Source organism: Notolepis coatsorum (assembly GCF_963971535.1).
Source record: "Notolepis coatsorum genome assembly, chromosome: 11".
In the NCBI taxonomy this organism is placed as follows: Eukaryota; Metazoa; Chordata; class Actinopteri; order Aulopiformes; family Paralepididae; genus Notolepis; species Notolepis coatsorum.
In genome coordinates this window covers 45,829,295-45,846,994 of record NC_140175.1, presented here as the reverse complement: position 1 = coordinate 45,846,994, position 17,700 = coordinate 45,829,295, and positions in this window count along the sequence as shown.

The following is a 17,700-nucleotide window of genomic DNA, read 5'->3' as shown; positions in this document are numbered from 1 at the left end:
AAACGAAAATGTACGGATGAAAAAACAATCCGTTTTGTACATGTTGACTGGAAGCAACTCACTGACAATCGACGGGTGTATTAGACCCATAGATATAATATAAGATATATTTTAAGCACTCGCAAGTGAACAAAGCGCCCCATTGACTTACAGTTCTGGCGTAATAGCACCCTCTGGCGCCCCGATCCGTGGCGCAGAATGAGTTAATTAATTATGTATTATTGTAATAAAATGCATTAGAATTAGGCTGTCAGTTTATCGCGTTAATTCGATTAATTAATTACACAGCAAATTATCACGTTATGAAAATTAACTCAAAATTTAAAAAAAAATTAAAAATAAATTAAAAATTATAAAAAAAAATGTGGTCTCATTCATTCCATAAGAACGTAGAATACACATACACATTACAGACTTTTTTTTTATATGGTCCATTTGCATGTTCTTGGTATCTGATTCTAGGGACATCTATGGATCTCAGGGAATGTATTCCCAGTGTCAGAAATACTGTGTCTGTTACTAGGCTTGAGTAAATTGTAATGAACCAAATGAGAATATCAATTACGTTTTTTTTTATCTTTGACTGTGAATAACACTATGCTCAAATTGACCAGACCTGAAAAATCTAAGCAAATTAATAGATGGAAGATGATTAAACAGAAGGTTTTGTAGATACAGTACTGAATTCTGCCATCCGGACACATGCAATTTGAAATATGATTATAGAATATAGAATATCAGCCATAAAATGGTTATGTGATTAAAATGCGATTAATTAGATTAATTAATTACAAATCCTGTAATTAATTAGATAATTTTTTTTTATTAGAATATAATAATAATATATTTTTTAAACAGACCCATGAAGAAACTACCTTGCGTATTCGAAGCATTCATGAATCCCTGCAAGGTTATCCCCCCTGCACGCATTTAGCTAGAAGAAAGAGCAGTCTCACTGACTGTGTTGAGGCAGTTAGCTTGTAGTGCACAGTGCAGAATCACACAGTAGAGACTAGGTCAATAGCATGTGGCTCTTCTGCAGAAAGGTACCAGGCACTGCCTTCGGGCGATTCAACACAAAAGCAAGCCAATACTGTGACAATCCGCGCCTCATGAACTGTCCTCTGCTTCCATCTAGTGGACATTTGCCGGTACTGTCACTGCTTGTCCTTAGCCTTTCGTGTCTCGCACTGTCTGTGTTCGTTAATCTGCTCTCTGTCGTGTCGTCATTCCCTGTGTATCTGCTATCTGCTGTATTCCCCTGTCTAGCCTAGCATTATGTCTCCAGTGTGTCTGTGTGTATTGTCATTCAGTCCTGTCGTGTTTTAGTCTGTCTGTAGTCTCCCCAGCTGTCGCTCATTATAATCATGTTCCGTATATGTATGCGGCTCCCTGACTTCCGTGTTGCGTCATTACCCAGTCTCTCGTGATTCTGTCATGTACCTTGTTTACCGTTCGTGAAGCTACCCGTGTCCTGTATACCCTGTCTCCATGTATCCTGTCATGTACTCTATTGCTCGTGAAGCTCCCTGTATCATTCTCGTGTGCTATTCCTGCCGTTCGCGGAATTGTCCTCTGTTCCCAGTCTAACTGTAAGTGTATGCTAGTGTCCTTGTTTTGTTGCTCTCCTTTGTTTTCTGGTCAGGTTTTGTTTATAGTCTGTTTTGTGCCTCTCTCCGTGCCAGCCCGGCTGCGCCCTTTACGCTGTGCTTCGTGTATTGTACTTTTGTTGCTGCCGCAAGTAAAAGCCCTTTAATTGTCACCGTCGCCTACTGCCTCATTCCTCTACTCGCTCTCTGTCCTGCGCTTGGGTCCAACACTCCCTCACGCTCAACCCCACCATTATAACAAATACCCCATGTAGGATAAAACATACAGTTATTCATTCAGAATGTTTTAGAAGAGGTTTCTGCCTTCAGAATGTGTTATAGACCATTTCAAAGTGACAACAATGACATTCTAAAAGGCTTTAGAAAGCATATTCTGCTTTCAAAATGTTTTAGCATTGCCTTTTGAATATTTTACAAATAGCATATACAGTAGATGGTTTCACTGGACTTCTGTTGCTAGGGTACAGGACCCAAATGCATCTCCTGTCAACTATTCATTTGCAAATATTGCAACTGGAAATAAACGTGGGTCCTTTTACAATGGTATTGTTGTCACTTTGAAACGTCTATATTTTTTGCCTTCAGAATGTTTTATAAATAGCATATAGTTTCTGCCTTCAAAAAGGTTTAAAAGAAGCGAGTTAATTGTTGATGATATTTTATATTTGATTATTAATTAATTAAGATATAAAGGAATTAAGGAATTCTTAATCACTACATGAACTATAATAATCAAGAGATATCTACAATATCTATAATAATGCATTTTATTTAAAGGAGCCTTTCTGAGCACCCAAGGTCGCCGTACAGGGTTAAAAACAAATACAATAGACTTCCGGTTATGACGGTGTAGGAGAAAGATGTGGAAGAAGGCTATCCTGCCTCACGCTAACAATTTACATTTCTAACATCTAAAAAACTTTTCAACCACAGAAAAACGAAACTCCTACTTAACAAACACCCTACAGAGGAAAAAACAAAGACAGGACGAGAAATCTTAAACAAGCGACCTTACAACCGATGCTGACTCCAAACAAGAGAGCTACTAGCAAGATAATGGCCGCCCAGGACGACACAGACTATACAGAGCCACAGAAAGATGGAGAAGACTATCCATGAAAATCTTAGTCGAAGTTTTAGCAAAACAACGTTCCTGCCTCAGAGAAGACTTTTCTACTTTGTTACAGAACTCTTTCTCACCCCTACAAACATCGGTGGATGCACTTCACAAAACGGTTAACTCGTTTCAAGCACGCCTCGCCAGAGTTGAAACCGCGGGAGATAACTTTGATGGTCTCGTCAAAGCGGAGAAAACAATACGCAAATTGGAAACAGACAACACTAGCCTACCCTCCTAGACCGGGTCGACGGCCTGGAAAACCGCTCAAGACAAGTCAACCTCCATATTGTAAATGTACCCGAAGACAGCGAAAAGGGACAAGACCCTATTCAAATAGTCTCGAAACTACTGATGGAAGTCATGGGCCCTGACGTATTTGACAAGCCACCAGAGCTGGAGAGAGCGCACCGGTCTCTACTCCTCAAACCCAAAACAGGAGCCCCGCCCCGGACCATCATAGTATGCTACCACAGGTTCCAGGAGAAGGAACAAGCAATACTCTGTGCCAGAGAAAACGAACCCCTCTATCAGAATAACACCCTGAGATTCTACCAGGATTACAGCGCAGCCCTCTCTAAAAAACATGCAGCATTTAATGAGGTCAAAAATCCTGTACTGTAAAGGCATATTATGCTTCAGGCTCCTTCACCCCGGCCGCCTCCGGGTTACACTGATGGGGGGAGAAGTCTATACTTTCACCACGCCGGAGGAAGCCAAGACATTTTGCAAGGAACGATTTGACCCCGTTCAATGACTGGGACACCAGACTATATAGACGTTCCACATCGACCATGAAAGAAAACAAACACAGAGTCGACCTGACATAGTTTGGATGGGTACGTGATCGCTTCTTCTGTTTTAGAATTTAAGGTGGAACTTCCCATATCACTGTCACTTCTTGAATGACAATAGTTATATATAATTATTGACTTGTTGCAAAATCGACCTGCCGTATTTTGTATAGATATGTGATAACTTTTTGTTGTTTCTCAGAATCTAAGGTGTAACTACAAAGGGAGGACTGAAACTTTCAAATTTTAGAATGTATTACTTGGCGGCACAAGCCAGATATTTGGCTCAAATGTTTGAGGGGTGGCCTCATGGTTGAACATTGAATGTCTAGACATTAACGAGACCACTCCGTCTGATACCTTGCACAAATGGGACATGAAATCAATTAAGACCATCACCCAGAACCCCTTCATGATCCATTCAGTCCAAACTTGGTTAAAATTACAAAAAGATTCAGACACAATAGCCCTCTATCAACTAAAAAAAACCTATGGGGAAATATGCTTATACCTATATTATACCAGAATAGAGACTTTGAGTCCTGGGCCCTCATTTATCAACAATGCTTAGAAAGTGTTCTATTTTCGTTCTTAAGCACAGAATTTAGAATGTGTACTGTACGTACAGAAAATTGGGATTTATCACACGTGCGTACACAGGTTCTATGCACACTCCGTGTTGATAAATACCATTTGTTCTACGCTCCGCGCTCGTGCCCGATTTTAAGTATTTGCATATAGAACCGCCCGTAATTAACCATATACGGTCATGAAACACCCCCATGAAATGTGGAAAAGTGGACTAAGCCGAGCGAAGCGTGTTATGGGAGAAATAAGCGACAGGCTGACAGACATGTACACGTATGGTGATGTCGAATATGATATCTATTAACTTCCTAAAGACCATTGCTGCCTGGGCAGCGCAAACACTAATAAAGACCATTAACCACTGTTTGCCATGGTGTCATTAACACTTTAATCGCCGATGACGAGTTTAGACGTCATTCCTAGCCATGCTCATTCTGCCGAAGACGCCGTAACTCGTCTTTGATATCAATAATTAAAAAATCTGTGATCGAAATCATCATCTAACGTATTCCATATAAACTGCTCTGATGACCATATGACCCACACTAGACGAATGGTATAATGTTGCCCACGGAATTATAAACGCCCCCTCGCCCATCCGGTCAATATCAGATGATACGTAGTAACTTCTAGAACCACGTCCAGTTGAAATTTTTTATCTCGCGCCGATTGCTATCAAACTGTATTTCATCATCAATATAATGCATTTGGAGCTATAAATCAAGTTCTGGAGAAAGCTGCAGAAAACGATAAAAACATACTTATACTTTAGACCATATTTTAGTATGAATATGTGAATGAAAAAGTATATCGTTGCTACACCCTGAACAATGGATATAGGACATTGAATGGGCCATAATAATGGCAATCTAGCAATAGAATTTAAAAAGTTATAGCCCTGCAAAGAAGGGGAACTTCTCCATAGACAAATAGAGCTGGCTAGGGATGGTAAATTATGAATTTAACCCATGGCGATCAAAGTGTTAATAACCATGCTGGAATATGATCCGCAACGGATTTTCCGTCAATTTTCTACCTGCATATGATTTGTAGAGGCATACAATCTATTTTGATGTCGGTATTAGGTAGCCTATATTATATTATAGGCTACCTAATACCGACATCAAAATAGATTGTATGCCTCTACAAATGCCCATTATATTATAAACAATAATACGAGAGCATATACAAGAACAATGAATCTCACTGCCATGTAGCCTACGCCATGTGTAGCCTGCCTATAACAAACTTGAAAACAAACAAAGCGGGGCTCGCAACTCACTTGTAGTTCCAGGGTGATTTTAATAAACAAAACAGGCAGTAGATGCAACGTTTCGACCTTACCGGTCTTCCTCAAGCATGCATACAACACAAAATGACATGTTTTTTATACAGGAAGTGAAAAATCAGCCCCACCTGGTGATCAGGGGCGGTCCCAAAACTTGCATGATTGATATATTTACATGATTAAGACATAATTTACAGATAGGCAACAGGCAGTAGTGTATAAAGTACAAATCCTAGCCACTGAAAACAAAAACTAAAATGAAAAAACTAAAAACAAAGTGTCTGTTGTCTGTTGACTGTCTCCCTCTATAGGTTAAATTTATAAATAAGGCCTAATGTCAAAGTCTTCATTGAGTCCCGTTGGTGCCATAGTTTTAAGATAATGGATATGGATCCACCATACTTCTCTCCTCAGCAGGAGGTTATCTATATCTCCCCCACGTCTTGGAATATGCACCCTCTTTATTCCAAGGTATCTTAGTGATGAGACATTGTGGTGTGCCTTTTTAAAATGTAAAGCTACTGGGCTTTTTTCATCCTCATTCCGTATCGTACTCCTGTGTTCGGCAATAGGTGTTTTTAAAGCACGTGTTGTCTTACCGACATATGCCTTACCACATGGGCACTTAAGCATATAGATTACATTGGTAGTTTTGCATGTTATTTTTATCTCTTTCCCAGTTGTTGGGTGATAGAAAACAGTGAATTTTTCTGTAAAGTGGCATTGAGCACACGAACCACAAATCTAAAAAAGTGTGTGTTTTTTTAGGAGGCAAGTCTGATTTAACCACAATGTATCTGATGTTATGTGCTCTCCTGTAGACTAATCTAGGGGGGATCTGAACAGATTTATCCAATGTTGGATCAGAACTGAGAAGATGCCAATGTTTTTTAATAGTTTGTTTAAAAAGGTTGCCTAGAGGCGACCAGGGGTGCAGTCGTGCACACACGCGGTTACACGGCGTGTTATTAGTAGGTCACTCAGGGCAGAAGTGCGAGCAATGATAAGTACCCGGCCGTTGTAGAAAGCTACCCGGCCGGCGGCCGACACTTCTCACCTAGACTTTGCATAATAATAGGAACCTACGAGAAGGTGGGGGGCTGCTTGATCTCCATTGTTATGCATAATAATCATCTGTTCTATGCGCAACTGAGGTCCCATCCACACGAGCGCTGGTTTTAATATAACCATGATTGTATGTGCGCAGTTGCACTGTTCGGCCACACACAACCGGGGATTTGCTACACTGCAACCGCGGTCTTTAAAACCGGTGGCCAGGGTGAAGTTTTGCGGTTTTGCAGTTGTGTGTGGGCATACAGTAGCAACCGAGGTTATTCCCAGTGTTTACAGCAGAGCTGTCGCAATTATTTCCCATGTTCACGGCAGACCGCGGGGTAGAGAGATTACAGCAGAGCTGTCCCAAGTAGCGTTATATGAAAATGATTGTAACAAACTTTTGTTCAAAATGTATCGTCTGTGTTGAAGAGTGTTGTGATCGACTGATGTCTTGTCGCATTCCTGACCTGACGCTGAGAGTAAACATGTAGCTGCAGCTAAACTAAACTCATGTGTTTATTGTTATATAAGTTATATAAGTTATTGTTATAAGGAACCCAGTCCAGACTGCATCCCCTTAACAATTGTTTGTATTGAGCCGTATTGTATTGTACCCATTCTGCAATCTGTTAAATAACGTTTACATCCATTTCATATCGGTAACGTTACCACATTACGTTAGCATTTAAGCTATATACTATACATGGATATAGCCATTCACATTAGCATGTAGCTAACAACACCGGCGGTCTTTTGTGAGACTAAACTATCCGCTCTTGGTGGTAAATTGTGTTGCTGATGGTTTTGTTTCATCAACAAAATGAGAGGCAGAACACACAGTGAATGTATCCGTTTGTTTATTGCAGTTTCTTTCTTTGCTGAAAATATATGTTCCGTTGGCAAAATGATCAATAGGGTCCAGCTGTGTTTCTAAAGTAACAGGAAGTTTAGTGAGCGTTCAGCCTTTTCTGATTGGTTGAAATGGCCTTCATGTCTGAACAACATCGCCGCCTACTGTTTTGGCATTGTACTACATGTAACGGTTGCTGGTGCCGTGGGTACGCAGTTATACACGGTTGTTCACCTGTGTTCACCTGTGTGGACAGAGTTTTATTTTTTTCTACTTCGGTCATATTAAATCCAAACGCTCGTGTGGACAGGGCCTGAGGGAACATGTATGCGCGTGCGCGGGAGCGGGAGCGCGCGTGCACGTGGCGTGTAACCAGTTCCCATATTACGACTGCACCACTGGAGGCAAGTATTGTGTAACACACTGCATAGGTTGTACAGAGGTAGTTTTGTTTCTTATAGATTGTAAGCAGTCTTCTTGGGTTTTATGACCTACTTTTAAAGCTGCTTTTTCTACAATGTCCTGTGTGTATCCTCTGGTTTTAAACATTGTTTTTAAAGTATCCGTCTGTTCCTGAAAACATTCATCTGTACTACAGATTCTACGGATCCTGTAGAACTGGCTGATACTGTAGGTAAACTGTTTTTTAGCGGAGTAGGATGAAATGAATCACTTCTCAACAGAGAATTGCTGTAACAAGGTTTCATGTATACATCTGTTTGGAATGTACCATTGTCTTTTTTTATAATAATATCTAAGAAATTCACTTGGTGTTGGCACGGTGGTGTAGTGGTTAACACTGTCGCCTCACAGCAAGAAGGTCCAGGGTTCGATTCCCGCTTGGGGACCAGGTTTCCATGATGCCAGGTACCCAGGTGGGGTATCTCCCAGGCCTTTCTGTGTGGAGTTTGCATGTTCTCTCCGTGCTCGCAAGGGTTTCCCCCCCGATAAGATAAACCCAATGGAAAAACATGCACAACAACAGATCGCTAACGCTGTGGCGTCCTTGACGAAGACGGACAGGAGCACTTGGATTGGTCCCCTGGCGCAGCTCACGTTGATGCCTGTCTGCTCCCGGCTGCCCTTGGGGGGGAAGGACGACGGGATGGGTTAATCGCAGAGACGAATCGCATCGGCGATTCTAAAGAGACAATGCATGCGTGTGTGTTCCGGTGTGTGTGCTAAAAAAAACTAACCGCTGTGTGTACCGCTAAAACATTGAGTGTCGTTGCATGCCGAATAAAGACCTCCGCAACAGGTCCTGCATTATTATTATTATTATTATTATTATTATTATTATTATTATTATTATTATTATTATTATTATTATTATTATTATTATTATTATTATATTATTATTATACTCCATAGTAAACTTTAGATGTTCATTTTTAGCATTGAGGAAATTAAAGAATTGTATCAGTGTCATTTCATCCCCTGTCCACAGTATGCAAATATCATCTATATCTTTTCCACATTTTAATGTATGGTAAAAACACATTTTCTGAAGAGTTGAATACATATTTCTGCTAAAAAAGACCCATATAAATATTGGCTATGGACGGGCTGGCTTTGCTTCCCATACTCACGCCTTTGGTTTGTAGATAGTTCTCATCTTGGAACATGAAGTAGTTATGCGTGAGTAGAGTCTCTGTCAGTTCTATAAGAACGTGTGTTTCTGGTGTTGAATCCGGTGGACGTTGATTCAGGAACAGTGTCAGAGCTTCTAGAGCCCCTGTATGGGGTACTGAAGTGTATAAGGATTCGATGTCCAAGCAGGCCATGTAGGTCACAGTGGTCGGATCCTGGACAGATTTCAAAGTCTTGAGTAGGTCTGTCGAATCCTGTGTGAAGGATGGGAGAGATTTCACAATTGGTTGTAGGAAGAAGTCCACATAGGAAGAGATGTTTTCAGTGAGAGATCCAATTGCTGCCACTATTGGTCTACCTTTAGGTTGAACAGGATCTTTATGAACTTTTGGCAGGCAATAGAACACTGGAGTCTTTGGATGATCTATCTTCAGAAAGGCATATTCTTTTTTGGTCAAGAGGCCATTGTCCAACCAATTCTTTAATTGATGATGAATCTCATTTTAAAAAATATTTGTTGGATTTCCAGAAAGTTTTCTGTAATTCTTAGCATCTCCTAACTGACGGTGCACTTCCTTCTCATAATCACTCCTATTTTGAACAACAATAGCACCTCCTTTGTCTGCATTTTTCACAATCAAAGTAGTATCTTTAGAAAGTTTGTTTATTGCTTCCCTTTCTTCTTTCGATTGTTGTACACCTTATATTCTTTTCTGTTCTTAAGAGTATTTCTGACGTCTTGTTCTACCAATCTGCAATAAGTGTCAATTGATGCATTTCTATGTTTCGGTGGAATAAAAGTGGATTTTCCACGAAATTTACTAGAGTTCTCTGGTGTTTTATTTTCACTAATTGTTGAATCCATTGCAGTTGGTCCATCATCCTTATTACTCTTAAATAATTCTCTTAGTCTTATAGATCGAAAGAATTTGTGAAAGTCAATGATTGTGTTGAATTCATTACAGTCAATACAAACTTGAACTTGAATTCCATCATGTCTGTGTGCGGGAGCTCACAAGGCTGTTGTCACAATGTAAATAAAAACGTGCACTGAAAAGTTACAGTATGTAGTTGGTTGATTATTTCTATGACAGTCAGTAAACCCTTGCAAAAAGTATCAGTTTTATTTAATGAATTGAAAACATGCAGCATTGCTTCCTCCTGGCATGCAGCAACAACATGTATCAGGCAAATGCGCATCACTGAGTGGAATCCCTTTCTATTCACATAACTGCATTTGTGATGGAGCTTTGACAGCTACATGGGTGGTACAGTAACAGTCTATTGCTCGATCCATCTCCAATATCACGATGGACCGTGCCGGTGGCCAAAGACCCGAGGGTGGAGAGGACTTGAATCAATGTGCATGGGGATGGCATTTGTGCGTTTTGTTCTACACTCCAATTTTGGTCTCAAATTGTGGTACAAATGAAGGAGGTGTCTCGGGTATAGCGGACTCTAGTTAATATTATGTTCTCTCTGCAATTAGACTGCCCCTCATTCATTCATTCATTCCTATCTGCTATTTCTGAAAACAGTTCCCCGCGAGCGCACCCCATAGTATTCCGATAACCCTATATATAAACCATGCTGCATTCATTCGGAAAGAAAGACCTATTCCAAAAGCTATATTTATAGGGTTTGACAATAATTACACTACTGTCGCTATTTTACAATGAACTATAATGAATTACGGGGGGTCATACAGAACACGCCAGTGTTGAAACTAATGCACGGAAGCTTATTTCCGCGTTGCAATATTTATATTCTACCACCGGGCGCCAGGTACGCAGGTACGCACTTCTAGGCAAAGTCCCACACTTTGCCTAGAAATTGTTAGGATTGGGGGTGCTAACTAAGGTGTGAACACAATTGCAGATCGGGAAGAGAGGAGGCAGAGACAGCAGGGTAACCTGGAATATAAATAGGTTTTACTTGGACGACGAAATAATACAAAACGGAACATACAAAGGCTCAGCCGAGCTGGCTCTTATACAAAACAACACTGAAGGACACGGGAAAACAAAGAGGAACGAAAACGGAATACATAAACTACTTACAACACATAAGGACATGAAGCAAGGTACGGAGAGGCACGACGGGCAAGGGAACACTGAGGAAGGTGAGGGAAACAAGGAGGGTACTGGAGACAATGACGCCACGAGGGAGTGATGACAAACCCACACTTAAATACCAACACTAATTACAACGATCAACACCTGTCAGGGCCAGGCCAAAAGATAGAATCAATAAACACCATACAAGACACCAAAAGCAATAACAAACACAACAACCAGACAGGGAGACGACATCAAACAAAGACAGGGATGGCCCAAGATAATAAGTAATTAGAAATTAAGTCTATTATTTTTAACCATAACAAAATGGCCACCTGCACCATCAGGCTACTCTGGCCACTAGAGGGAGGTAGGGGACCATTGTCAGGAGGAAGGAAATGTCCAATGTCGTTCTCATAACCGGGCCAGCAGGGGCTGGCCCTGGGGACGTTACAAGAAATGATCGTACGCACGGGTTATGCACATATCTGTGCGTACGCACCATTGATAAATGAGGGCCCTGGTCTTTACAAGGTATCACTCGACTGGAACATTGTTATAAAGATGAGGTTTTTATGTCCTTCCAGCAATTGAAAGAGAAATATATATATATATATATATATATTTTTTTTTTTTTTTTTTATACAGTCAACATATTCTTAAATAACAGCGCTGCCCGAGGCGGGGCATGATACAGTCAACATATAGCAAAAGAGTGAGCGAGAGAGAGCTCCCGTTCTACAGTCAATATACAGTGTACAGAGAGAGAGAGAGAGAGAGAGACACATTGGAAAGAAATTGAAATGCTATTTGGCCCTAAACAGAGAGTACACAGTGGCAGAATACCTGAGCACTGTGACTGAAGATCCTTGAGCACAGCCTAGCCATCGAGTTCCAGACTAATAAGCTATTGTTAAATGTAGAAAAATCTAATTTTATTGTATTTTGTAATAAAGGTAAAAGTTATTCGAAAAAGGAGGCAAAGATATTGATCAGTAACACCGAAATCAAACAAGTAACTTCAACAAAGTTTTTAGGGATCCTAGTTGATGATAAACTAAATTGGAAAAAACACATTGATCATGTTTGTAAAAAAGCAATGAAGTCAGTAGGTATAATTAGGAAGGTGTGTTCATTGATAAATAGAAGTTGTTTTTTAATCCTGTATTATAGTCTTATCTTTCCTTACATATCTTATTGTAACATAATTTGGGCTAGCACTCATTCATCTCATCTTCAAAAAATTATTTTACTTCAAAAAAGATTTGTTAGACTGGCAACCCTCTCAGATCGATTTGAACCATCTGCTCCTCTTTTCAAGAAACTAAACATTCTGACTGTGTCTGAGGTTAATTCTTTACAGATATGTATATTTGTGTACAAATGCATTCATGATCACAATCTACCAAATGGTTTTAATAGTTTTTTTTCTTTTAATTCAGATGTCCATTCATATGCTACACGTCAGTCCAGGGACCTGCATATACCTTATTGTGGTACTTCACTTAGGCAGTTCTCAGTGAGGTATAGAGGGTCCAATCTTTGGAATGCAGCTGATCCTATGCTGAGGAAATCTCCATCTCTGCTTATTTTTAAAGCAAACTACAAAGAAATTCTCATCCAAAAGTAGTAGATAGATAACAGGTCATACATGTAGGTATGCATTTGGTTATGTGGGTGGGTAGGTTTATAGGCAGGTGGGTGGGTTGTTATATATTATTATGTACACAGTATATCCATGTATGTACTGTGTGTATGTATGTTTGTATTAACACGAATCTTTTAATGTATTCTGGTATTTTATAATATGCATATTCTTGTATTTTTGTATGTTTGATTTTATAAAACGGGGGACGTTCTTGATAAGCCTCTAGGCTTCTAACTTCTCCTTCACAATCGTTATAATTTGTTAATAAACAAACAAACAAACAAACAAACAAACTAGAGCATGTATGAGATATTCAAAAGGACAAAGATCAACACTTAAATCCAAGAGAGAGAGAGAGAGAGAGAGAGAGAGAGAGAGAGAGAGAGAGAGAGAGAGAGAGAGAGAGAGAGAGAGAGAGAGAGAGACACATTGGAAAGAAATTGAAATGCTATTTGGCCCTAAACAGAGAGTACACAGTGGCAGAATACCTGAGCACTGTGACTGAAGATCCTTGAGCACAGCCTAGCCATCGAGAAAGGCCGCCATAGGCAGACTGTGTGTGTTAGAAAGAGAGAGAGAGAGAGAGAGAACATGTGTGTTTGTCATGTGTGTGTGTGTTAGAGAGAGACTAGAGCATGTATGAGAGATCCAAAAGGACAAAGATCAACACTTAAATCCAACAAGAAGAGGGTCTATACCAGAGAAACCAAAGCAGCAAGGAGCCAATGGCCGACATCAGCTAAATAGGCTAGCCAGGTACTGTGACACCAGGCCACACACAGCTTTGGCCAACGGCCCAACGCTACCCAAGCTACACAAACGACCATTCACACACAGCACATGTCGTATCTCCAAATGTTGTGAAGTAGCATATGTTTTGCCTGGAAAAAAACATCGTTATTAACAAAACATTCGGGAGGGGAAGGATGGAAGAGTGGGGTAATGTCATGACATTTTCATTAATCTTACCTGCACAAAAGGAACGCAGGGCGAAAGGCCGCAACACAGGTCTCCACGTTGACGAAAGGCCTCTCGCTGTCGGGACAAATAAGCTATGGCCAGAGCCTTGTCATGGTGCAGGCCCGACTACATCTTCTGTCAAAGATGATGTCGTAGTCAGAGTGCCAGGGCCTGCTATTCTCAAGGCTAACTGATAGCATCAAACGAACGTTCCCAGCTGACGCTAAACAGCTAACTGGCTAACAGTTAGCTCAATCAGGCACCTGGCTGTATGTAGCCGCATAGCTTGCTTCTGCGTTCTGCAAGCTATGCGGCTACATACAGCCAGGTGCTCTCACCAGGCACACACCGTTAGCTACTAGTAGTACTATATTAGCTAGTCGACCAGTTTGGCTCCAGAGAGAGAGAAAGAGAGATAGGTCAGGTCCACGGCGGGAATATAATCATAGGTTGACTCACCATAACGCAGTATCAACGCGGCGCCAATGGTAAAGTTGGAAGGAGACTTTCTTGGCCCACGGTGTAATTTCTTCTTCTTCTTCTTCGAGTACTTTCCGGCAGACTGGACACCTTTCGGCGTATTGCTGCCTAACAGATTTATCTGCTCACAAGTTCTCTTCTCCTTCTTTTGAAAAGACATCCACTCGCCTCGCTCCTCTGAATAGCGCTGAATTAGATCATCCCTGTACCTCGTGTGTCCGAGAAGAGCCCGGAAACACTATCCTAAAATCTGTAGAGCAGCAAAGCCGCAGAAACCGGAACACTGCAGTCTGCAGAGCCGCAGAGGCAGGAACAAGTCAGACACATTCTACAAACGTGTCTAATGTGAAATATATAAGCATATAAGCAAAACTAGATTTTAGGTCTGTGATGAAAAAGGGCCTCGCGGGAAGGGGGGCCTCGCAAAAAAAATAAAAAAAAATAAAAAAAATAAAAAATAAAAATAAATAATTATCCTTTTTTTTCTTTATTATTATTTTTTTTTTTTGCGAGGCCCCCCTTCCCGCGAGGCCCTGTGCGACCGCACTGCTCGCACACCCCCTGAGGCGGCCCTGGGTGAGTGTGAACCTGGGCTGCCACAGTTTTTTCCAGTATTTTGGCAAGAAATGGGAGATTAGAAATAGGCCGGAAATTATTTAGAATATTGGGGTCTGCACCAGGTTTCTTTAATATGGGAGTAATAGCGGCTGTTTTGAGGGCAGATGGAACAAGACCAGAGGTAAGGGAGGAGTGTATGATGGCAGTTATTTGAGAAGACAAGGTAGGCAGGCTTTAACTAGTGGGGTTGGGAAGGGGGTCTAACTGACATGTAGAATATTTTGCTTTTCAGATGAGGTAACTAACAGATGGGAGTAGAAAGCTAGAGAGAGAGAATGGGAGCATCAGGGAAGGAACATGGTGAACTCTAGGTGACATTAGTTGAGGAAGACAGTTGCTGATGTATTTTAGCGATTTTAGCATTGGAAAAGTCCATAAACAAATTGCATTGAGAAACAGAGTGCATTTGTGGAGTGAGAGTGTCAGGAGGCTGTACGATTGAATTAACAATGGAAAACGGGGTTTGAGTGCTTCCTGTGCCTGAGCTAATTACACTGGCATAGTGAGTACTTTTTGCTTTGGAGAAAGCTTCCATGATCCATTCAGTCCAAACTTGGTTAAAATTACAAAAAGATTCAGACACAATAGCCCTCTATCACCTAAAAAAAACCTATGGGAAAATAGGCTTATACCTATATTATACCAGAATAGAGACTTTGAGTCCTGGTCTTTACAAGGTATCACTCGACTGGAACATTGTTATAAAGATGAGGTTTTTATGTCCTCCCAGCAATCGAAAGAGAAATAGCAACTTACTGGAAGAGATTTCTTTAAATACCTGCAACTGAGAGATTTTGTGAGGGTTAACACTCAAGGTCAATGGAAACTACCAGATAAAATCTCCCATTGAAAGTCTTTTTCATAGTGGTCAAAGGAGCGTGATTACATATGCACGCCGCATTTCTCGGAGACGCTCTCTGATTGGCACTGACTGACGCTCTCTGATTGGCCACTGATGCGTTTGCCCAATCCGTGACGAGCTGTGTCTTTGCCCATTTCCTCGTCAAACAGCCTGCAAACTACCTGGCGTTCTATCGCCCTGCTCTAAGACAAACTCTAACCTTAACCAACTTCGAAGAGTGCCTAAGCTTAACCAGTGTAGAAACAGGTGTCGGCCAATCAGAGAGCGTCTCCGAGAAATGCGGCGTGCATATGTAATCACGCGTCAAAGGATGGTGAGACCCTTACACCTTACTACCCTCTCGGCCGACCACTGAACCTGATAGGTCCAGGACTAGATGGGAGAGAGATTTAGACACAGAAATTGATCCGGACCTCTGGGAGGACTTATACAAGCATGGGGTCACATGCACACTAAATTCAAGATATAGACTGATTCAATTACATTTTCTACATCAGGTCTATTTTACCTCCTCCAAATTACATGGGTTCAACTCTAGTATCTTGTCCTTCTGTTTTAGGTGTGGTCAGGAGGAGGGCACGTTCCTTCACTCCACTTGGCATTGTATCAAGCTGCAAAGTTTCTGGCAGCGGGTCTGTGAGGCTATATCACAAATTCACAATATAACATTTCCGACAGATCCCGAAATATGCCTTCTTGGTACCTTTACAAACTCCAACCTTACACACAGTCATTCCGTCAAGCTTACAGAACTCCTCCTGGTTATTTCCAAAAAATGTATTGCAACAAAATGGAAGTCAGATCTCCCTTTGCAATTTGGGATGTGGCTCTCAGAGGTGAAGAGCTGTATCCCTATAGAAAAGGTGACTTATTCACTAAGGAACAGGGTTGATAATTTCAATAACATTTGGCAGCCTTTTCTGGACTATCTAGGAGTTCTCCCACCCGACTTGATTGAATGAACATCTCAATGATCTCTCTATTAGCTCCATTCTGGTAATGCTGTGTTGCGGTCATCCTGTATCTCTCAATGTCTGAAAATATTCATACTTTTTTTTTTTTTTTTTTTTAGGGACCTCTATCACCGTATCCTACACATTTACAACAGATTTACCGTAGGCGTATATAGGCACCCACATATAGTTGACTGTGAACCATACATTTATTTCCTTTAAACATTCAGTAACGGAGGTGGCGGGGAGTGCAGAGTCAGGTTTAGTGGAAAAATAGAGTTGGGTGTCATCCGCGTAGTAGTGAAACTGCAGACCACATTTCCTGAAGATGTTGCCAAGGGGTAGGAGATAGATTAGGAAAGGGAGAGGGCCCAGAACAGATACTGACAGATACACTAACTGAAGTGGAGTGTGATTTGACATCTGTCAGTTGTACATATTGAGTGTGGCCTGTGAGGTATGAGTTGAACCAGTGAAGAGGGGTGCCAGTGATGCCAATGGAGGTTAGTCTAGAAGAATGGAATGTGAAATGGTGTCAAATGCTGCAGAGAGATCCAGAAGTATGAGTATAGTGAGGAGACCAGAATCGGCAGCCACTAGTAAGTCTTTTGTGATTTTAACTACTGTAGGGCTGTTTCAGTGCTATGGAGAGATCAAAAACCAGATTGAAATTGCTCAAACTGATTGTTGCTGGATAGGTGAGTGTGAACCTGGGCTGCCACAGTTTTTCCAGTATTTTGGCAAGAAATGGGAGATTAGAAATAGGCCGGAAATTATTTAGAATATTGGGGTCTGCACCAGGTTTCTTTAATAGGGGAGTAATAGCGGCTGTTTTGAGGGCAGATGGAACAAGACCAGAGGTAAGGGAGGAGTGTATGATGGCAGTTATTTGAGAAGACAAGGTAGGCAGGCTTTAACTAGTGGGGTTGGGAAGGGGGTCTAACTGACATGTAGAAGATTTAGCTTTTCGGATGAAGTCTGATATGTCACTAACAGATAGGAGTAGAAAGCTAGAGAGAGAGTAGAGAATGGGAGCATCAGGGAAGGAACATGGTGAACTCTAGGTGACATTAGTTGAGGAAGACAGTTGCTGATGTATTTTAGCGATTTTAGCATTGGAAAAGTCCATAAACAAATTGCATTGAGAAAGTGCATTTGTGGAGTCAAGAGGCTGTACGATTTACTTAAAGGGGAACTTTTTGACTATTTCTTTCACTATTTGGGAAATT